The following is a 24,558-nucleotide window of genomic DNA, read 5'->3' as shown; positions in this document are numbered from 1 at the left end:
TGAATTTTCTTATGATTGTAGGAGAGTATTTATCAAGAAAAATATGAAAGAACATTAAAATCAAAATTGAGTACCTGTTGCTTTATTGCTAAATAACACCCAGACATTTTTCTATTTCTTTCTCTGCTTCTCTCCTTCTGTCTCCCTCTTTCAAGGTTCCATGGTACTAACATCCATAGTTTCTAAAATAAATGCCTCATCTCCTTAGATTATCTGAGCTTCAGTTTTAAGGCTTAACCTGTAATAATGAAGTGATACTTTAAGTTTGAACTTTCAGGTTTTACAAATCTGGTCTCATGCATTATTCTAACGTTTGACAAAGCTGACTTAGTATAGCCTTTTCTGTTTAGTGATGGGAGTGAACCCAGAGTATTGTACTTTCAGTGGCCCTAATACTTTTATGTTTTTGAGATCACCTTTTCTGTTTTAATTTGGAGCAGAGTATGATTATGTTGCTTAGGATGAACCTCTATTGTCTAGGATAGTTGTTTTCAATTTTCCTAGTGCTAAGACCCTTTCTTATACATCCTTATGATTTGCTGACATGCAAACATAAATTATTTTTCATACTTCATAAAAGTTATGAATCATAATAATATGTCATATGCAGGATATCTGATATGTGACCCCAATTGATCCTAATGTACAGGTAGACAAGCACTGGTCTAGGTGGTCTTGGAACTAACAATGACGTCTGAGTGGTCATGACTGCAGCTAAATGACTCCAAAGAATCCAAATACACACAAACACACATACACTCAAGCTTCACAGACAATTTGGTGTTTGGTTTGAGATTTTCACTAAAGCACTGCGAAACTAAACAGGCCAAAGGTATGGCAGACAAAATCAAAAAAGACCAAATCCAAGCAAACAAACCCAAACAAAACTGAATGAGAAAAAAACTTACAAAATGCCATTGTGTTAGTTTTGTTTTGTCAAACGACTTCTGGGGATGGAGCCTTTCCTGAAGTGTGGCTCATACACACAGTGAGACTCTTTTGGAAAAAAATACCAATCATGTATTAATTGCAAATAGCTTCCTGGTAGTGATGGAATCCCATGTCTCACTGTCTCAGGGCAAGTAGTCCATTAGACTTGCACTTGTGTAGGCCTTTCATATGTTGCCTTGAGTCCATGTGTGTCAGCCCTGATGCATACAGAAGACCGTGTTTTCTTGGAATCAACAATCTCCTCTGGATTTTCCAGTTTTGCTGCATGGGTGTGATGGGAGGGCCTTGATGAAGACACCCCACTTAGGCCTGAGTGCTCCAAAGTTCTTTGGACATTGTCCTGTTGTAGGTCTATGCTTTAGTTCAAATCTACAATAAGAGGAAGCCCTTTTAATAAGGACTGAGTGAGGAACTTACTTATTGGTATAGCAGTATGTCGTTTTATGAGTTTGTTTATAGCAATGTTCTTTTGTGAGAATATTAGTATTGAAGTTTTTCTTAGGGCCATTACCCATCTAATCCCAGATAATAGACTACTTCAGCAGTGTCAGTTATGGCTTCTATCTAATGAGTGGGCCTTAAATCCAGTCAAACAGTCATTCTTTACTCCCTAAGTTTTATGGCACAATGACTCCAATATTACTTGCACACAAATCTCTTTTCTTGTAAAACAAAGGAAAAAAGAAAAATACATGATGACAAGAAGATAAATTATGACTAATTCATTGCTTTCAAAGCTTGGACCTAATATTCTGTAGACTAATTCTTTCATAGAGCTTATGTCTCTCATGATAGGAAATCCTTAGAACAGTCGAATCCTGCTATTGCTTTGATAGAACCTCATGTAGTAGTTGATAATATTTTCCTAACTTAGTTAAATTAGCAGACCTAGAAGCAACAATACAGTGACATTTGATATTTGATGACTTTTGACCTGTGGTCAGATATTTATTTCTGTTGATATGTAGAAAAAAAAACTCTTATTTTCATTTGTAGATCCATACAAATGTTATTATTTTTCAGTATTCATTCACATTAATTAGCTTCTTGATTAATGCTTTCCTAAGCATTTATCATGCTTTACAGGTAATACGATGCTTATAATTATGTGGAAGAATGAAAGATCCCATTGTGTGGATTATCCATTCTGGCTTTGTAAGATATGGTTAGGGGTAGAACTGGCAGATCAGTGAAAACCAACACCTCTGATGTCATCTCCAGAGTTGGTACAAAATCCCCACCCTTAAAAGTTGAAATGATGTTGTAATGTCCCAGCACCCAAAGCTAGCAGGACAATGAAATTAGGTAAAAATACATATTTTCAACAAAGTACAATCATAGTAATTAATTATAAGTATCATATTTCCTTCCTATTAAAAGTCATATAAAAAAACCCCTAATGTTCAGATCAGAAGTAGATTACTTCTACTTCTGCTAGAAGTAATTAAGCAGGAAAGTGGACATGTAATATTATCTGAAAATCTTAAAGCTCATGAACATAAACAAGCATACAGATCATCTTTTAATCTGGTGTATAAATCAAACAATTTCACTTCTCTCAATGTTTCTTTTTCAGTATTTCTGGATTTCTCTTAAATTTTGTTAATTTTTTTTGAAAATCCATAGTCAGCATTAGAGCTATATATAGCACAACAATCCCTTTCCCTCTCCTTTCTAATGCCTGTTTACCTGCTTCTCCATTCATGATTTCTTCTGTTTATTACAGTTAAAAGTATACATATGTGCTTATGAACATCCATTCATATATATGCATATATGGATAGATAAGTAGATAGATAGATAGATAGATAGATAGATAGATAGATAGATAGATAGATAGATAGAGAAATATGCATAAGCACACAGAGACATTAGGTACCTGTAGGACATTATGGAGAGTCTTCAGGTCATGCACAGGTTTAGAAGGAGGTTTACTGTAATGTATATACAGAATCCTATAAAATACATACAGAATACATTATACAAAATGATCCACGGAAGAACTTGTACCAAATTTTATTTAAGTAATTCTTGAAAAAATTGAAAGAGAGAAGGAAATCCTGTTTGCCATATTCATAAAGAAAATCTATACCGACCTGCAAGAAGTTGCCATTTTCTCTCAATGATTTTGAAAACGTGTTTTTTTAGACTATGATATTTTTGAGGCAAGTGTCAATTTTTACTCTGTTATTAAGCTATTATTTTCATAATTTATATACAACCCCACCCTCCATATGTGCTGAGTCTCTTTGATGGGTTCCAACTTCGTCAGTTTAACACATATTCTGAAGATTTGAAGTATTTACATAAAGTCTTTCTTCTTGACAGTATCATCTGAATAACAGCACAGCTATTCTCACAGTACTTTTTCTATGTTAGGTTTTGAAAATCATGTGACCCAAGAACTAACTTCCTGGGTGCTATCTGTCATAATTCCACTCTGTAGCTTGCAAGATTACAAGGGAGGAGAGCAACCAACATGCTTACCCATCTAGGATACCTACAAATCACATCAATGACTACCATGCCATTGTAAATCTGTGGGTGCAATATTGCTACAGGTGCTTTGGTAACCAAGAGCTTTGATGGATTTGAGGCCCATTCAACCAAAGTACAATCATGCCTGGGACTGTATCTGTGTCAATAACCAAGGCTACAAAAGTCAGAATTTTGGAGGAGAAACTATAACCACCACTTTAGCAAGCCACAGTAATCCCCAACTCTACGCTTAATATTTCTTTGTCTACTCACAGATCAGTGAGATTGTCACTCCTCATCAAAATAGTTCCGTTCAAAGTGATCAAAAATTTTAGCGAAAAGTGAAATAGATCAGAGTACAGGGAGCAAAAGCCTGTGGTCCCCAGTCTCATCTGAAACCTAAGCAGCATGGCTGCTATACTAAGACTCAGGGATCATTGCAGAAGATGGAGATAAAAGAATGCATGTGCTGGAGGAAGAGGATGTTTTCTGTGGTATTGGCTTTTCTAGAAACATCAGAGAAGCTACAGTCATGAAGCCTCAATCCTAGACAAAGAACTACAGACAACTAAGGAGTGCTGAGAATGGGCAAATTGTTTTGTTCAGGGAAGAGCCTCTCATTTGGATAAGCAATCAAAAACAGTCATCCCTGAGTTCATGTTTATAGACTGAGGAGGTTGTATTTATATACATTGGAATATATGTTATCATAGATAATCAGAAATGAGGCCATGAATTTTACAGAGATCAAAGAAGGGAATTTGGGAAGCCCTGGAAGAGTTCATGAAAGTGTGAAAATGAGGTGATTATAATTGTAAAAAAAAAAATTTACCATTTAGTGTGGTCTACTAAGAATTTGAAATGTTTCTTAGAAGATATGGAAATCAGTTTGGTGGCTCCTCAGGAATTTGGACATAGTACTGCCTGAGGACCCAGGTATACCACTCCTGGACCTATACCCAGAAGATGCTCCAACATGTATAAGGACAGAAGCTCTACTATGTTCATAGCAGCCTAATTTAAAATAGCCAGGAGCTGGAAATAACCCAGATGTCCCTCAACAGAAGAATGGATACAAAAAATGTCATACTTTTACACAATGGAGTACTACACACCTATGAAAAGAATATGAATTCATGAAATGGACAGAAGTAGAAAATATCATCCTGAATGAGGTAACACATTCCACAAAGAACTCACATGATATGTACTCAATGGTAAGTGGATATTAGCCAAAAAGCATCAAATACCCAAGATACAATTCACAGACCTCCTGACAGAAAGAAGGAAGAACAAAGTGTGGGTGCTTTGTTTCTTCTTAAAAAGGACACCAAAATACACGTAGGAGGATATATGGATATAAAGTATAGAGCAGAGACTGAAGGAAAGGCTCTCCAGAGACTCTCACACCTGGGGCTTCATGCCATATACAGTTACTAAATGCAGACAGGAATGTGGATGTCAAGATGGGCATATTGAAATGATTCTGATATACCTGTCTCCTGAGAGGCCTTGTCATACCCTTAGAAATACAGAGATGGATGCTTGCAGCCAACCACTGGACTGAGTACAGGGTCCCCAATAGAGGAGTTAGTGAAAGGACCAAAGAAGTTAAAGGAGATTACAACCACACAGGAAAAAGTATATCAACCATCCAATTCCTCTAGAGCTCCCCGGGACTAAGCCATCTACAAAGGAGTACACATGGCTTCAGCTGTGTAAATAGCAGATAATGGCCTTTTCATGAGTTGGTGGGAGGAGAGGTCCTTGGTTGTATGAAGGCTGGTTAGATGCCCCAGGTAGGAAAATTGTGGGTGGGGAAGTGGGAGTGGTTGAGTTTGTAGGTGGAGGAAACCCTCATAGAAGCAGGAGGAGGAAAGATGTGATATGGGGTCTCTAGTGGGGGTGTAAACTGCTAAAGGGGATAACATTTGAAATTTAAATGAAGAAAATATCAAAGAAAAAATGAAAAAGAAGAAAAAGATATGTATATGCTATAATCACTTTGCATGGCACTTTAAGGGATTTGAGTGTTTATTGCATTAAGTATTGTTGGCAGGTTTTGGGAAGACTATAGAACACAAAGGACCATGTCAACTGGAGGAACATTATGTGCTCTTGTTTCTGTGCTGCTGATTGTAAATCAAACTGTTCTGGGCCAAATCATTGACTTATCTATTGTCATCTGAGACATTTCCTTCAGCAATCGAAAGTTTAAGATGTACCTATAAAATTGTCCTATCAAGATCAATTTCATGAACAATGGTAGAAAATGCCATGGGAGATTTATGGCCAGACTTGTTCTAAGTCACTGACTTGTAATCGTCTCAACTATCTTTAGTTAGCCCAATCTGGTTTGGGATAGGTTTAAAATGTTCTATGTTGATATATAGTTCTTTTATCTTGGTTTTCTACCTCATCCTCTTCCCCCATATTTACCTGCAGTTAGCTCCTATCTTACTTTACCAAGAGGTCTCAGCAGGTAGGAATGAACTCTCCCATCTAGGCCATGCAGCCTGAACAGTCACTGATGTGTTCAGAGAACTTCTCCACTGTTTCCTGGGGGACCTGACATTTTTTTGTTTTCTATTACTCTGTAACTTATGTAAATTCATTTTCCTAGCACATTTCATTTAGAAAATGATCACACCTATGCCCAATCACCCAACACTATCCTAGAGGTTTGCACATACTCCACAATTCTGTTTTGCATGCTTTCAGCATCTCTCATTTTTTCCTGATTTCTATTTGAATCAATATATTGAGTTTTCAAAAAATCTGGACTCATATTCTACATCTGTTTCTCTCACAGCTAAAGTGCACAGAGATTAAAGACATTCCTCAGAAGATGAAAATCAATTGACATCATTCCCTACCTTAAAGCTCCTGCCCAGGATATTCATACTGCCAGCTTTTACTTTGACCTTGTTCTCTGTTTGCAACTCTGTAGTAAAGATCAGGTATATATGCGTTGTTCACTACTCATGGCCTCTCACTGTTCCTTTTTTCTTTTCTCCCAACATGCCATATTATTTTCAATCATATTACTTGTGAACTATTATTTCACAACACATCTGTTCCTAATAATCTCTCTATCTTATGAGTTCTTTGATCCATGGCATACATAAGATACAAGGTATTCCATTTTAAATGTTGATTGTTGCATGCAAGTTCATTCAGAATTTTATTGATACTTATTTTAGGAATAAAGTGTGGGAAAAATAATTCACATTATTTTACTTTTGAAGAAACTTAATTACAAGCTGTACATATACATATCTATATTTCCCTTTGGACATCCTGATTTTGATCTGAACATTATTCAGTTGCCAACTTTCTTGGACATATCTGTTATTATTATCATGCTTTATTACTATCTTTGTGATTATTAAATTAATATAATTTTTCAAAGTGTGAATTAAGGCACTTGATTGACATTTCCTCAGTAATTTGAAGCTTGTATATATTAGGAAATGCAGAAAACTAAAGTTAAATCCTTTGATGTAACAGTTAATATGAGAAGATGTAGGTTTGGTTTAGGGACAATTGATATTCACCAGGAAGGATTCTCCAAGAACACAGAGGTCAAGTCCAAATACAGTGACTCCACCTTAGGTAGCCTCTGATAGAGCACAGTTGCTGCTTAGCATTGTTTTTTTGTTTTTTTTTTTTAATGTTATTATTTGCAACATGTTCTTACACCTGGTGTATATGTGGTACAGTGTGTCTTAAAATATTTTCTGATTCACATCTTGGTGTCAGTATTAGTGGCATAATATTGTTCAGCTCATATCCTTTGAGTCTTAAATGTTAGGGCTATTTTACCTTTTTGAGGTTTGAACTGAGGAGGGGAAAATGCCATATATTTGTCCTTGATGAGTCTGAGGAACAGAAGACATTAAAGAAAGCTTTTGGCTTACAGGTGTTATTGTGAAATTGACTATTTTCATTTGTGCTTTTCATTTTACTTTCTTTAGATACTTGGAGTTCAAGTAACAGAAATTGTCACTTGTTTGGTTAGAGGTACCCTAAGATAATTTATATTGGTTTTGACTGCTGTGAAGGGTATCATTTCCCTAATTTCTTTCTCAGCCCTTTTATCCTTTGAGTAGAAGATAGCTACTGATTAGTTTGATTTAGTTTTATATCCAGCAATTTTACTGAGTTGTATATCAGTTTAGGAGTTTTCTGGTGGAATTCTTGTGGTCACTTAAGTATACTATCATATCATCTGCAAATATATTGATATTTTGACTTTCTCCTATTCAATTTATATCACTTTGGCCTGATTTTGTTGTTTAACTCTTAACTAGAACTTTGAATACTATATTTAAGAGATAGAGAGTTAGCAGACTTGTCTAGTCCCTGATATAGTGTGATGCTGGCTACTGATTTGATGTATATTCCTTTTACTGTTTTTTGGTATGGCCCTTGAATTCTTGATCTTTCCAAAAGTTTTACCATGAAGGGGGATTAAATTTTAGAAAATGCTTTCTCAGCATCCAAATAGATGATCATGCCCCCCCCTTTTGAGTTTGTTTATATAGTGGAATGTGTTGATGGAGTTCCATATATTGAAACATCCTTGCATGCCTTGGATGAAACCTACTTGATCAGGGTGTCTTAGTCAGGGTTTATATTCCAGCACAAACATAATGACCAAGAAGCAAGTTGGGGAGGATAGGGTTTATTCGGCTTACACATCCATGCTGCAGTTCATCACCAAAGGAAGTCAGAACTGGAACTCAAGCCGGTCAGGAAGCAGGAGCTAAGCAGAGGACACAGAGGGATGTTCTTTACTGGCTTGCTTCTCCTGGCTTGCTCAGCCTGCTCTCTTATAGAACCTAAGACTACCAGCCCAGAGATGGTCCCACCCACAAGGGGCCTTTCCCCTTTGATCACTAATTGAGAAAATGCCTTACAGTTGGATCTCATTGAGGCATTTCCTCAACTGAAGCTCCTTTCTCTTTGATAACTCCAGCTGTGTCATGTTGACACAAAACTAACCAGTACACAGGGTGAATGATCATTTTGAGCTGGTTTCTGATGATGCCATGTATCCTTTGTTTCTGTTTCGTATATTTCTTATGTTCTTGTACTTGCCTCTTGCCATCAGTTTATCTGTAGTTTTAGCTAGTCTTGCTGTCTCTGTTGTGTCTTGTCCTATTGCCAGTCTGTGTTTCAGCACTCTTAGAAGTCCAGCTATCTCCAGGCAGTATTTCGGTATGGAGAACTGTGGCACAGAATCAACTCTGTGTCACAGAAGGAAACCAGAAGTATCCTGTCCCTGCCTGTTTCTTGGTTCCTTTGTCCTGATGGTTCTGGTTGTGTCCCTCTTGGGTCAGGAATTTGATCAACTATTGTGGTCTTACTTGTGCTCTCAGGTGTGTCAAAACTCTTGGGAGACCAGCTCCTTCATGGCCCATTCAACAAGGGGGCAATCACACCAGTGACTAAGACTTTGTATCTGCCCAAGCCTAGAGAAGTCAGGATATTTTTAGGAGAATATAACCGACACTTTTGTAAGCCATAGTAATCCCAAACTACATGCTTAATAGTTATTCATCTACACAAATGTCAGTGAAGTTCTCACTCCTCACAAAACATTTCTGTTTTTAAATGATGGAGAACATTACAGAAAACACATCACATCTAGATTACAATGCAGAGAGCAAGGGCCTGTGTGTGACCCAGTAACATCTGAAACCTAAGCAGCATAGCTCTATACCTAAGACTCAGGGATCATTGCAGAAGAGGAAGATGAAAGAATATAAGTACCAGAGTAATAGGATGCTTTGTGTGAGATTGAGTCACTCTCTCTTTTTTTTTTTCATTGTCAACTTGCATTTTTGGTTTAATTGCTGGGCACTACTATTTCTCACCTGGGAACCTTACCCTTATCATTATGCTTAGTTCTGTACCTCTCAATTTGTGTGGTCTTTGGGATATTGCTACTTGTACTAGTTGGAGCACTGTCTATAGAAGTAGGAGAGACATTATCTGAATCATTTGGGGTATTGCTTTCTGCCTCAGTTGGAGCAGTGTCATCTTTGGTAGTTGAGATAGTCTTGGCTGCCACAGCATTTGTGGAAGTATCAAGCTGGAGGGTTCTAGGAGGGAGGACAGATGACATTGACATCTATACATTTGCTGACAGAGGTATCAGAAGTGGCTGTAATGTCAACCAAATTGAAGGAGCTGAAGTTGCTTCCACTTTGTCACAAAGTGGTTTGCAATGCTGGTTCCTTGGATGATTAGGAGAAGAGGAGTAAGAAGAGAAATGGAGGGCTACAGGGTACATCTAAGACTGAATGACAAGGATTCATGTTTCTAAGAGAACAGGAAGCAAGTAGTGGCTTAGGCCAATTAGAGTATTGTGAGTTCCCAGATACTTTGGGGTTTATTTGTTTTCCAATAGATGTAGGTTTTTCATGCAGTTTGGATTTAGATAGGTTAATTTTCTCTTCAGAAACATGAGTAGCCTTCAGAGTGAGAATACAAACAGAAGAAAACAAAAGTCACTTACATTCCAGTATATAACCCATCTCATTTTGATCTTCTTGGATTATGCACCTTTTTTATAGTTGAAACTATTTGTGAAAGTTTGTTAAAAGCAATAGAATCTTTTGGTATTTTTGGTGGCCTGTTTATAGAGTTTTTGTGTGTGGTATGAATTGTACACATTTAAGTACTCCAGTTAAAATACTGTATAATTTTCTTTTAACTCCTATAAGTTTTTACAGACATTGAACAAACTTTGGATTGGCAATAATTCACATGTTGACATGAATGCTGTAAAATACAGCTTCTAGGGATTGTTGAAGGATTCCTGGTAGAATAAACCATGTGTGCTCCGTACACATATTTTGAACCTTTTGTGTGCATGGTTGTCTGAATCCATGGATGTGGAATCCACTTTGAGTTAAATATAATGATGACACGTTACCAACTAATTGTCAGGAAATGTTGTGTATATACATACCACCATGTTCTGTGATTTATATTTATTTGATGGGTGACACTCATAAGGGGATATCTTATCATTTTTTCATCTGCTTTCATGATTGTACATTACAGTTATATTTCCCTAATAACGAGTTTGTCTCCTGGAACAAGGTTGGATTTCTGGAAGGATTAATTATATGGCAATAACACAGTAGAGGGTACAGTAGTCATAATGACTGTAAGTGCATGCTTTATAGTGCTGCCTGGCTCTTCATTTTCATTTTGTGTAATGCTTGCATTAAGGTTGTTTAATTTAAAGATTATTTCTCCCAAAATTCCACAGTGCTTTGCTTTATTTTATTCTGACATCAAATTCATTTAGTGTTTTCCACCAGTTCCAAAAATTAATGGGGAAATTTGATAGAGGAGGTTGATTTATTAAGGTATTGGCAGGTTGTATTGGTTTGATTTACTATCAGACGAGGTAGAGGAGTAGGATTGTTTGGACGTCTAGGAAGTAGAGAAAGACTTATCTAAGGATAATAAAAATCAAAAAGAGGAAGAGGTGGTACTTGATATAATCCTAGACCAAAGGGTGAAAGGGGTCATTGACAACAGAGAAGACGATGAAGAGGAGCAGGAGGAGGAGGAAGAGGAAGAGGGGGAGGAGAATGAGGAGGAGTACAAGGAGGAGGAGGAAGAGAATGGGAGCTAGTGTTTGAAGGAACTAGTATTCTTTTAGGATCCTGTTTTCCCCTGGGGCCTTTTTGAGAGTCACCATATTGTGGGAGAAAGACAATAAACAATTTTAATTTAGATATTTCACAGAAAATTATTAGCATATAAACTTTCTGAGCTAGTTGTAATATTAGATGGCTTCTAAAAGACCTACTCTCCCAAAACATTTGCTGACCTGAGTTTATCATCTATGTTCTTTTAAAAAATTCTGTAATACTGGAAGCAGAATAAGTTAGAGATTTCATGTTGAAGAAATGTTCTTTTGACTTGTAGTAAACGATCTTTGTACTAGAGAGAAGCATGTAACAATTAGGCTATATGGGATCAGAATGGCCTCTTGATCAAGACCTACAAAAATTAGGGATTTTTAAAAATTTTATTTCTTTTAATTTCATTTGTAATTTATCTTTTACACTCCATATTCTATTCCCCAAGCCCATCCTCCCTCCGATTGCTTCACATCCCATATCTCCTCTCCAGCCCAACCCATCTCTGAGTGGATTTCCACAACCCCCACAGCAGCTGACCTCTAAAGACCCTGGGTCCTCCAGTCTCTTGAGGGTTACGTGCATGGGCTGTAGAGATGGCTCATCTGCTAAAGTCTAGCCTCACAATTAAAACTCAGGGAGTCTTTTTTGGACACTTTCTACAATCTTGGTCTTTACCCATATTTACCCTGACCTTTATAGACTAATTGATATTTCAGTCTAGGAAGTAAGAGAGAAAATATTGTATTAGTCTTCTGAGTATGGGTTACTGTGCTTAGGATGTTTTCTACTTCCACCTGTATTTCTGAAATTTTCATACTATAATTCTTTTTAAAAAAATCAAAAAAACAAAGTTCCAGAGTAACTGGTTTCTATTTAATAGAAACAAAGCTGAATTACTCAGAGTACACATAGTCCAGTATAGGTGAGGGGATTATGGATCTCTGTTGGGGAAGACTAGTGTGCAGTTAAGGAAGATCCAACCATTTTGAATATGAAAATCCAACAGAAAGCTTGTTACTTATTGTTAATTAAATATTAATAAACCAAATTGCAGTTTGTCAGCACCATGATGCACAATAACATTTTATGAAGTATGAAAGGATTGCCTTGGGATGAGGATATAACTACTTTCCAAGTTCCTCTTCAGCCTCTTGAGTCACTTGAGAAAAGGAAATATCTATGCCAAGTATAGACCAAGTATAAACTAACAGACTCCCTAAAGTCCTACTTTGTGCTAATTTATTTTCCATATCAGAAACCTATTATATTTTTTTAAGTAAAAGTTCTCAAAGACATTCAGAGAAAATAGTTCACCTTTTGTTCTGAGCATAAAAGTTCTCAGTGAAAGCTCAGATGACATTTAATGGAAAGTAAATATTATGAATTAACTCTTAAACTGGCTCTTTGTAGATGTCTTCATTAAAATCATTCCCAAGAGGAAGTAGAGGCCATAAATATGGGGAAAGGTCTCTGTCACCTTAGAGTTTAGGAACAAAAAGAAGCCTACAAAATTCCAAATAGACTGGACCAGAAAAGAAATTCTTCCTGACACATAATAATCAGAACAACAAATGCACTAAATAAAGATAGAATATTAAAAGCAGTAAGCCAAAAAGTCAAGACATATAAAGGCAGACCTATTAGAATTACACCGACTTCTCACAACAGACTATGAAAGTGGGAAGATCCTAGACAGAGGTGATACAGACCCTGGGATAACACAAATAACAGCCTAGGCTACTATACCCATAGGAGGAACAACCAAAGTATTCCATGACAAAACCAAATTCACACAACATCTTTCCACAAATCCGCCCTTCAAAGGATAATAAAGGGAAAACTCCATCACAAGGAGGGAAATTACACCCTAGAAAAGGCAAGAAAGTAATCCTTTAGCAAACCTCTCTTTACCTATCCAAATCAGATAGGGGCCTAATATCCAATATATATAAAGAACTCAAGAAGGTAGACTCCATAAAATCAAATAACCCCTTTAAAAAATGGGGCTCAGAACTGAACAAAGAATTCTCACCTGAGGAATACCGAATGGTAGAGAAGCACCTGAAAAAATGTTCAATATCCTTAATCATCAGGGAAATGCAAATCAAAACAACCCTGAGATTCCACCTCACACCAGTCAGAATGGCTAAGATCAAAAATTCAGGTGACAGCAGATGCTGGCAAGGATGTGGAGAAATAGGAACACTCCTCCATTGTTGGTGGGATTGCAAGCTTGTACAACCACTCTGGAAATCAGTCTGGTGGTTCCTCAGAAAATTGGACATAGTACTACCGTATTATCCAGCAACACCTCTCCTGGGCATATATCCAGAAGATGTCCCAACCAGTAAGAAGGACATATGCTCCACTATGTTCACAGCAGCATTATTTATAATAGCCAGAAGCTGGAAAGAACCCAGATGCCCCTCAACAGAGGAATGGATACAGAAAATGTGGTACATGTACACAATGGAGTACTACTCAGCTATTAAAAAGAATGAATTTATGAAATTCCTAGGCAAATGGATGGACCTGGAGGGCATCATCCTGAGTGAGGTAACCCAATCACAAAGGAACTCACACAATATATATTCACTGATAAGTGGATATTAGCCCAGAAACTTAGGATATGCAGGATATAAGATACAATTTGCTAACTGCATGAAACTCAAGGAGAACGAAAAAGTGTAGACCCCTTGCCCCTTCTTAGAATTGGGAACAGAACACCCATGGAAGAAGTTACAGAGACAAAATTTGAAGCTGTGACAAAAGGATGAACCATCTATATTCATAAGGGAAATTGGTCTGAAGTACTTTATCATTGTTGGGCCTTCTGTGGTTTAGGTATCAGAGTAATTGTGGATTTATATCATGAATTGGGTAGAGTACCTTCTGTTTCTATTTTGTGGAATAGTTTGAAAAGAATTAGAATTAGATCTTCTTTGAAGGTCTGATAGAACTCTGCACTAAACCCATCTGGTTCTTGGCTTTTCGGTTTTGTTTTTGTTTTTGTTTTTGTTTTTTTGGTTGGGAGTACATTAAGAGACTATTAATGACTGCTTCTATTTCTTTAGGTTATATGGGACTGTTTAGGTCTTAATCTGATCCTAATTTAACTTTGGTTCCTGGTCTCTGTCTCGAAATTCATACATTTCATCCAGGTTTTCCCGGTTTTGTTGCATATAGCCTTTTGTAGAAGGATCTGATGATGTTTGGATTTCTTCAGGATCTGTTGTTATGTCTCCCTTTTCATTTCTGATTTTGTTAATTAGGATGCTTTCCCTGTGCCCTCTAGTGGGTCTGGCTAAGGGTTTATCTATCTTGTTGATTTTCTCAAAGAACCAGCTCCTCCTTTGGTTGATTCTTTGAACAGTTCTTGTTTCCACTTGGTTGATTTCGACCTTGAGTTTGATTATTTCCTGAAGTTTAGTCCTCTTGGGTGTATTTGCTTCCTTTTGTTCTAGAGTTTTTAAGGGAGTTGTCAAGCAGCTAGTGTGTGCTGTCTCCAGTTTCTTTTTGGAGGCACTCAGAGCTATGAGTTTTCCTCTTAGCAATGCTTTCATTGTGTAATATAATTTTGGGTATGTTGTGGGTTCATTTTCATTAAACTCTAAAAAGTCTTTAATTTCTTTCTTTATTCCTTCCTTCCCCAATGTATCATTGAGGAGAGTGTTATGCAGTTTCCACATGACTATTGGCTTTCTACTATTTATGTTTTTATTGAAGATCAGCCTTAGTCCATGGTGATCTGATAAGATGCATGGGACAATTTCAATATTTTTATATGTTGAGACTTGTTTTGTGAGCAACTATATGGTCAATTTTGGAGAAGGGACCATGAGGTACTGAGAAGAAGGTATATACTTATGTTTTAGGATAAAATGTTCTGTAGATATCTGTTAAATCAATTTGTTTCATAACTTCTGTTAGTTTTACTTTGTCCCTGTTTAGTTTCTATTTCCATTTTTTTCTTTCCATTGAAGAAAGTGGGGTGTTGAAGTCTTCCACTATCATTGTGTGACATACAACGTGTTCTTTGAGCTTTACTAAACTTTCTTTATTGAATGTGCATACCCTTGCATTTGTAGCATAGATATTCAGAATTGAGAGTTCCTCTTGGAAAGTGTTACCTTTGATGAGTATGAAGTGCCCCTCCTTGTCTTTTTTGATAACTTTGGGTTGGAAGTCCATTGTATTCGATATTAGAATAGCTACTCCAGCTTTTTTCTTCAGACTGTTTGCTTGGAAAATTGTTTTGCAGCCTTTCACTCTGAGGTAGTGTCTGTCTTTTTCCCTGAGTTGGGTTTCCTGTAAGCAGCAAAATGTTGGGTCCTGTTTGTGCAGCCAGTATGTTAATGTATGTCTTTTTATTGGGGAATTGAGTCCATTGATATTAAGAGACATTAAGAAAAAGTAATTGTTCCTTCCTATAATTTTTGTTGTTAGAGCTGGCATTCTGTTCTTGTGGCTGTTTTCCTTTAGGTTTGTTGATGGATTACTTTCTTCGTTTTTCTACGGTGTAGTTTCCATCATTGTATAGTTTTGTTTTGTTTTGTTTATTTGTTTGTTTGTTTGTTTTTTATTTTTTTGTTTGTTTGTTTTTTTCTGTTTTGATCCTTTGAAGGGCTGGATTCCTGGAAAGATATTGTGTGAATTTGGTTTTGTCATGGAATACTTTGGTTTCTCCATCTATGGTAATTGAGAGTTTGGCTGGGTATAGTACCCTGGGCTAGCATTTGTGTTCTCTTGGTGTCTGTATAACATGACTCCAGTATCTTCTGGTTTTCATAGTCTCTGGTGCGAAGTCTTCAGTAATTTTAATAGGACTGCCTTTATATGTTACTTGACCTTTTTCCCTTGCTGGTTTTAATATTTTGTCTTTATTTAGTGCATTTGTGGTTCTGATTATGATGTTTCAGGAGGAGTATCTGTCTATTTGGAGTCTGTAGGCTTCTTGTATGTTCATGGGCATCTCTACCTTTAGGCTTGGGAAGTTTCTTTTATAATTTTGTTGAAGATATTTGCTGGCCCTTTAAATTGAAAATCTTCATTCTCATCTACTCCTATTATCTGTAGGTTTGGTCTTCTCATTGTGTCCTGGATTTCCTGGATGTTTTGAATTAGGATCTTTTTGCATTTTGCATTTTCTTTTATTGTTGTGTCCATGTTCCCTATGGAATCTTCTGCCTCTGAGATTCTCTCTTCCATCTCTTGTATTCTGTTGCTGATGCTCATATTATGGTTCCTGATTTCTTTCCTAGTGTTTCTATCTCCAGAGTTCTCTTCCATTGTGTTTTCTTTATTGTTTATTTCTATTTCCGTTTTTAGATCCTGCTTTGTTTTGTTCAATTCCATCTACTGTTTGGTATTATTTTCCTGTAACTCTCTAAGGCATTTTGGAGTTTCCTCTTTAAAGGCTTCTAGCTGTTTACCTGTGTTTTCTTGTATTTCCTCCTCAAGGTCCTCCATCATCATCATAAGAAGTGACTTTAGATCCATGTCTTGCTTTTCTGGTGTGATGGTGTGTCCATGATTTTTTATGGTGGGAGAGTTTGTTTCTGATGATGCCAAGTAACCTTGTTTTCTGTTGCTTCTGTTCTTATGCTTGCCTCCTGCCATCTGATTATCTCAAGTATTTGCTGTCCTCAATATATCTGATTAGAACCTGTCCTTCCTATAATCCCTGTTGAGTCAGGTCTCCTCAGAGTCTAGCTTTCTATGTGATCCTTTGCTTGTGGGCTCCTGTGAACCTGACATTATGGGTATGTCAGAGTTTTTGGCTGTCAAGTTCCTCTGAGACACTGAAATACTGTTATGACCAAGCTTTTATCATGGGATCCTGTTGTCAAAGATCCTGGACATGTTACAGTGCCTGGAAGTGGTGTCTCCTTTGAGGAGCATGGAGCTGTCTGGTCAGTAGTCCTAAGATCTCATGGAGAGTCCTCTAGGGACCATAGGGGTGTCTGCCAACATAGTGCACAAGGTGGCCAGGTATTGGCGCCAACCAGAAAGGACTTGTGAACCTGGTCAGGGTGGTTTTCTGCTTCCCTAATGCTGTCTCAGGTCCCATGCTATTGGTTTGTAAGAGAAGTTGTGTTCTACTCACCAGAGGTCCTAAGATAGTGTGGAGAGTCTTCTAGGGAACTTGGGAATGTCTACAGACTCCGCACCCAAGGTCACCCGGTGCTGGTGCCAACTGGAAGGGATTTATGACCCTGTTCTAGCTTGGTTTTCTGCTTCCGGCTCAGCTTTTAATTTTCATGTTCTATAATGCTCTGGTAAAGGTTGTTTCTTAAACCTTTAAAGATTATTTCTCTCAAAATTGTACAGAGGTTTGGTTTATATTAATCTGAATGCCAAGAGGAAATTTATATTTACCAGCACTTTAAAAAGGTATCAGTAGAATTTGGTGCAATAGGAAGTGTTATAGAGATATTGGCAGCTAACATTTCATTTGCTTTTTTCTGGGAACAGGGCGAATAGGATTTTTGGAGATCTAGGATGTTAAAGAACTGGTATATAAGGATAATCCAATATAAGAGTAGGAGGTAGTTTTTCAAAATCTTTTCCAGGGTATAAAGAAGGAGGAACAGGAAGAGTAACAGAATTCAGTTGTTCAGACAGTAAAATGGGGATAATGCCTGGTTGAGCAATCTGTACACGACTGGGGTCAGGCTGAATATAAAGATGAGAAAGAGGAGTTGAAGGAGTTTGTGGTCTTGTAGGATCATGTTGTCCTCTACGGCCTCTTTGGCCCTCACCAGACTGTGTGAGAAAGAAAATAAACAGCTTTAAATTGAATATTTCTTAGATAATTATTAGCATATGCACTTTCTGTACAAGGGGTAATTTTAAATGGCTTCTAAAAGTCCTACTTTCCCAAGTAATATGCTGGCTTGAATTTATCAGCTATGTTCTTGTTCTTTTATAAAATTCTATAAAACTGGAAGCATATGAAGTTAGAGATTTTATGTTGCAGAAAAGAATTCTTTTCATTTGTAATAAAGTGTCATGTTGTGGAGACAAGCATGTGCCATTTCAGCATATGAGATCAGAGTGGCCACTGGTCCATGATACACAAAAATCAGGAATGATTCTCATGTCCCCCTTTGCTCCATATTTATACGTGGTAATTTTTACACATATTTACTCATATTTGTTCTGTACTCATATTGGTTTTGGCCATTACCCATATTGATCCTGACCTTTATATACTCATTTTCATAAGAATCTAGAAAGTAAAAGAGAATACATGGTATTTGTCTTCTGTGCCTGGGTTACTGTGTTAACTACATTTTCTAGTTTCATCTGTTTTTCTAAAATTTCCACATTATATCAAAAAAGAAATCTGAAGGGAAACTGAGGGAATTCAGTAGACATAAAAAGGAATAACATTGAACACAATTTGTACAGTGTGGGTAAAGTGATCACAGACCTGGGTTGGGGGAGACTTGTGTGAGTTTATAAAACATCTCTCAAGTAGCATATGAAAACCCCACACAGAAGCTTGTTACTTCATGTTCATTAAATATTAATAAACAAAATTTGGGTCATGTAGCACTATGATACAGGACGGAATTTTATGAAGTGGGAAAGGATGACCTTGGGATGAGAATGGAACTGCCTTCCAGGTTCCTCTTCTGCTTCTTGAGTCACTTGAGAAAAGGACATGCCTATGCCAAGTGTAGATTATGCTCTGACAAACAGGCTCCCTACAGTCCTATTTTGTGGTAATTTATTTTGTATCTACAGAAACCTGTTACATGTTTTTAAGTAAAAATCCTCCAAACACTCAGAGAAAAAGGTTTCCCCTACATTTTGAGCATACAGATTCTCAGTGAAAGCTTAGATTGCATTGAATGTAAAGAAAATATTATGAAGAAACTCTTAAGCTGCAGATTTGTAAACCTGGTCACTGAAATGAATCACAAATGGAAGTAGTTGCCATAAATATTGGGAAAAGTCTCTGTTACTGGAGATCTTTAAATTGTCCTGGGTTTTAATTAAATAAGTATCAAAATATGTTCCAGAGTTTGTACTTGAAGGAATAAGTTTAGCCTATCATCAAGGAGGTCTAGATGAGTTTCAGGTTCCTATATAGACTGAGTATTTATAATGCCCTATGTTTCTAATATAGGCCAAAGTAGGCAGATTAGTAGTCTCTGTTTTGTAAATGCTGTGCTGGTATCCTGTACCACCTGCATGGCTAAACAAATTCTGGGTTTTTTGGTCCTTTGAATGAAGACAGTCATACATATTTCCACATCCTGGAGTCATAAGGTTTGTTGTTTGACACTTATATATTCATGCCTGAGCCCTTTTCCTAAGCTCATTCATTGTGAGTTATTAAATATTGTCTAGATATCTAGGTAGTGCTTGCCTTAGTACAGCACTTGGTGAGCCATTAGTGACTCACTTGCTGGGCTAACCCTCTGTTTAGTGATTTTTTTTCCTAAGCTTCAACATTAACAATAAACACATCTGAAAAGTGTTGAGGAAAACCAATGCATGAGGAAGTTGGTGTGCTTTGGATAGATGAAAGGTGAAAAATTGCTTCAGATGCAGGGAATTCTTTGAAATTTGGTACGAAAACTATAGAACACAAAGGGCCATGTCAACCAGAGGGACAGTATGTGATCTTGTTCCTTTGCTTCTGATCAAAAGTCAAGCTGGTCTGGAGCTGATATTTTGGAGTTAAACCCTATTCATTCACTCATTTTTAAAAATTCTTTCCGTAATTTGCCATCTGACACATTGCCTTCAGTAATTGCAAACTTTCGATTAACCCTAAATTAGACTTATCCCTTCATGGTCAATTTTGTGAGCAGTGGTAGAAGTTTTCAGGAGCAGTTTATGGCCAGACTTTTATGTCCTTAAGTGCTCTCTTGTAATACTTTCAAGTTTCTTTGAACTGCCCTCTCTAGATTAGTGGATGTTTATAATGATCCAAGTTGACACTCTCTTTCTTTCTCCTAGTTTTGTACCTTATGTTAAATCCCCATATTTATCTTCAGATGGCTCCCTTCTTTTTTTTCACAAGAAGGTTGCAGTAGGTAGGAATTAACTCCCCTGTATTGACTTTGTAGCATGTAAAGTAACTTATGAGTTAAGAGAATGTCTTCTTTCTTGTTTCCTTGTTTCTTGACTTGTTTTTTTTACTTTGTAATTGTGTGTCACTATATGTACCTAGCACACTTCATTTAGAAATCAATCATACCAATGTCCAATCACCCAACACAAACAAGATCTTTGCACCTGCTCTTCTATTCTGTTTTGACTGCTCTTAACATCTCTCATCTTTTCTGATTTTTATTTGTATCGCTATAATGACATTTTATAAAGCCTGAACTGAGCCTTCTATTTTTCTTGTCCTCTAAACTACAGTGCATATAGATTGAAGACATTCTTATTAAAATGAATATCATGTTACATCACACCTATTTTAAACATCTTGCACACCAGGATTTTCATACTGCCTCCTTTTTTTGTGACCTGGTTCTATATTTGCATCTCTGTAATAAAGGTCAGGCGTGTATGCCCTGCTCACTCCTCATAGCTCCTCAGAATTCTGTTTCTCTATTTCTTCCTACATGTCATATAACTTTTAATAATATTATTGACGAACTATATTATTTCAAGACACGTCTATGTTACTAGTGCCCTCTCTATCTTAGTTCAATGGCTCATGACCAACATTAGATACAAGATGTTCCATTTTAAATGTTGATTTACAAGCAATTTTCTTGTTTTTCTTGTTAATTATCTAAAGAATAATGTAGTAAAATATAGTTCACATTCCTTTTGTTTTTGATGCAACAAAGAATTTGCTAACTATTTTGTGTTTCCTTTTGGATATCCTGATATCGAATTGGATATCAGGAAGTGGTAAACTTTCTTGAGTATATCTATTACTTTCCTTGTGATTTTTTATTATCTTTGTGACTATTTAGTAAAAACAGATTTTCAATTAGGAAATTATATCACTTGGTGGACATTTCATCAGTAATTTGCAACTTGTATATATTAGGAAATGCAGATATATAAAGTTAAAATGTCTGACATAAAAATTAGTAAGAGAACATGAAAGCTTTTGTTATGTAAATTGACACTCACCAGGAAGCATCCTATAAGAACCCAGAGGTCAAGGACCAAACACAGTGACTTCATCTTTCTGTAGCTCCTGAAAGTTAGCACAATAGCTGGTTAGCATTATTTTAAAAAATGAAATGTCATTATTTGAAACATGTCCCAACACATGGAATATATGTTGTTTCATGTATCTTAAAATAACGTTCTAATTTTTTATCGTGGACTCAGTATTAGTAACATAATATTGTTAGCTCATAACTTTTCAATCTCAAGCAATGGGGCTAATTTTTCATTTTTGAGTGCTTAGCAGATTGAGGAAAAGTGCTGGATATTCGTCCTTCAAGAGTCTGAACAACCAAGAATTTAAAAGAGAAAGCTTTGGCTTAAGTGTAATTGTTTTGTAGTGGACATTTTCATTTGTTCATTTGGTTTTATTTTACAGTTGCAGTTCTATGGCATCAAGATTCTGTAAACTCATATTTGAGATGATATCACTTTAACTTGATCACATTTATTACTCTTGACAAAGAATAGATAAGGGAGAAGTCTTCCTATTAAATAGAAGAATAGATGAAAGCATAACTTCATACATAGTCTAGCTTTAACATTGTACTGAGTCATTGTGTATACAGTGAGTGTGCTAAAATCTACTTTCTGTTTTGCAACTGAGTTCCATTGTAACTAGGACAGGAACAGTGTTATTTAGATCTGTTTTCTTCTAAGGTGTCTCAAGGTTTGTGATAAATTTTTGGAGCCAGATGGCCTGAATTATTCTTTTATACCACTTCACACAATGGCCTGTTAGCTCCTCTAGTCAACCCGGTTGATAGCTTCAATTTTGGAGGTGAACACTGTAAACCTTGAAATAATCATAGCAAAAGTTTTTCACTAGTTTTCTTGAACAAATGTCACATGTTGTTTTTATTATACTATATTTCATATGAAGCTTAAAATCAAGCAAAATTAGTTTTAAATATATACTTTAGAACAGTTCTCTTTCAGAATACATCTGACAGTAGTCCATCATTCAGCATTTTAAAGGACCATAAGTTACAGGTGGGAGAATAGGGAATGGCTTACTTTGTTGGAATCACTTACTCTTCAAGGTGATCAACATGAATACTTTTCTGTTGCTTGAATAAGCTTTCAAAATGTAATACAGTTTATGACTCACTGTTATTTTTTGTAGGTACTTATTCTCACAGTAATAAAAAGAATATCTTATAAGCAGCCCATAAAAATGATATTTCTGATGGATGGTTAACATTTAACATGAAGTTAAAGGGCTTCATATTCCCAGGTACTTACCTTGGAGAAACTTCTTAGCCAGTTAATATGTTGTTCAGAAACACTTTGGTTAGTTAAGTTTGAGTCATAGAGTATGGAGGACCAGAACTCTAAGTACATATTTATATATATATTGAGATTTTATTGTCTGCTTTATTCTTTTTTTCTTCTTCTTCTTTTTTAACTTTTTATCTTTTTAATTGGGTATTTATTTCATTTACATTTCCAATGCTATCCCAAAAGCCCCCCACCCACTCCCCCACCCACTTTCCTACCCCCCCACTCCCACTTCTTGGCCCTGGCGTTCCCCTGTACTGAGGCATATAAAGTTTGCAGGACAAATGGGCCTTTCTTTCCACTGATGGCCGACTAGGTCATCTTCTGACTCATATACAGCTAGAGACAAGAGCTTCGGGGGATAGTGGTTAGTTCAGACTGATTTCCAGATTGGTTGTACAAGCTTGCAATCCCACCAACAATGGAGGAGTGTTCCTCTTTCTCCACATCCTTGCCAGCATCTGCTGTTACCTGAATTTTTTATCTTAGCCATTCTGACTGTTGTGAGGTGGACTCTCAGGGTTGTTTTGATTTGCATTTCCCTGATGATTAAGGATGTTGAACATTTTTTCAGGTGCTTCTTAGCCATTCGGTATCCCTCAGGTGAGAACTGGCGGTTCCTCAGAAAATTGGACATAGTACTACTGGGAGATGTAGCAATACCTCTCCTGGGCATAAACCCAGAAGATGTTTCAACTTGTAATAAGGACATATGCTCCACTATGTTCATAGCAGCCTTATTTATAATAGCCAGAAGCTGGAAAGAACCCAGATGCCCCTCAACAGAGGAGTGGATACAGAAAATGTGGTACATTTACACAATAGAGTACTACTCAGCTATTAAAAAGAATGAATTTATGAAATTCCTAGGCAAATGGATGGACTTGGAGGGCATCATCCTGAGTGAGGTAACCCAATCACAAAGGAACTCACAAAATATGTACTCACTGTTAAGTGGATATTAGCCCAGAAACTTAGGATACCCAAGATATAAGATACAATTTGCTAAAAAACATGAAAGAAGAAATTCTCAAGAAGAACAAAGACCAAAGTGTGGACACTTTGCCCCTTCTTAGAATTGGGAACAAAACACCCATGGGACGAGTTACAGAGACACAGTTTGGAGCTGAGCAAAAGGATGGACCATCTAGAGACTGCCATATCCGGGTATCCATCCCATAAACAGCCTCCAAACGCTTACAGCATTGCACACACTAGCAAGATTTTGCTGAAAGGATCTAGATATCACTGGCTCTTGTGAGAATATGCAGGGGCCTAGCAAACACAGAAGTGGATGCTCACAGTCAGCTATTGAATGGATCACAGGGCCCCCAATGGAGGAGCTAGAGAAAGTAACCAAGGAGCTAAAGGGGTCTGCAACCCTATAGGTGGAACAACAATATGAACTACCCAGTACCCCCCAGAGCTTGTGTCTCTAGCTGCATATGTATCAGAAGTTGGTCTAGTCGGCCATCAGTGGAAAGAGAGGCCCATTGGTCCTGCAAACTTTATCTGCCTCAGTACAGTGGAACTCCAGGGCCAAGAAGTGGGAGTGTGTGGGTGGGGGAGTGGGTGGGGGAGCAGGTGGAGGACTTTTGAGATAGCATTGGAAATGTAAATGAAATAAATACCTAATTAAAAAAAAGTTAAAAAAAAGGATATAGAGATATAGAATCTAAAAAAAAAAAAGAAAGAAAGACCATTAACCTCACAATTGAAAACTTGTTGCTCTATTGCTAGTCACATATTCTCTGTCTTTGTCTCTTTGTATCTCTGACTGCCATGTCTTTCTCTGTCTCTCTGTGTGTCTCTTTCTCTGTCTCTCTCTCAGGGTACTATGGTAATAAAATTTATAATTTCTGAAATAATGGATTCTTATTCTTAGATTATGTTGGTTTCAGCTTTAAGTTTTGAACTATAACAATGAGGCAGTATTTTAAGTTTGAAGTTATAAGTTTCTACACATCTGATCTCATGCATTCTTTTCACATATCACAAATTTTACTTAGCAAATTCATTTTTG

Source organism: Mus caroli, unplaced genomic scaffold, assembly GCF_978045245.1.
Source record: "Mus caroli unplaced genomic scaffold, Mus_caroli_1 scaffold_4, whole genome shotgun sequence".
Lineage (NCBI taxonomy): Eukaryota > Metazoa > Chordata > Mammalia > Rodentia > Muridae > Mus > Mus caroli.
This window is presented reverse-complemented; position numbering follows the sequence as displayed.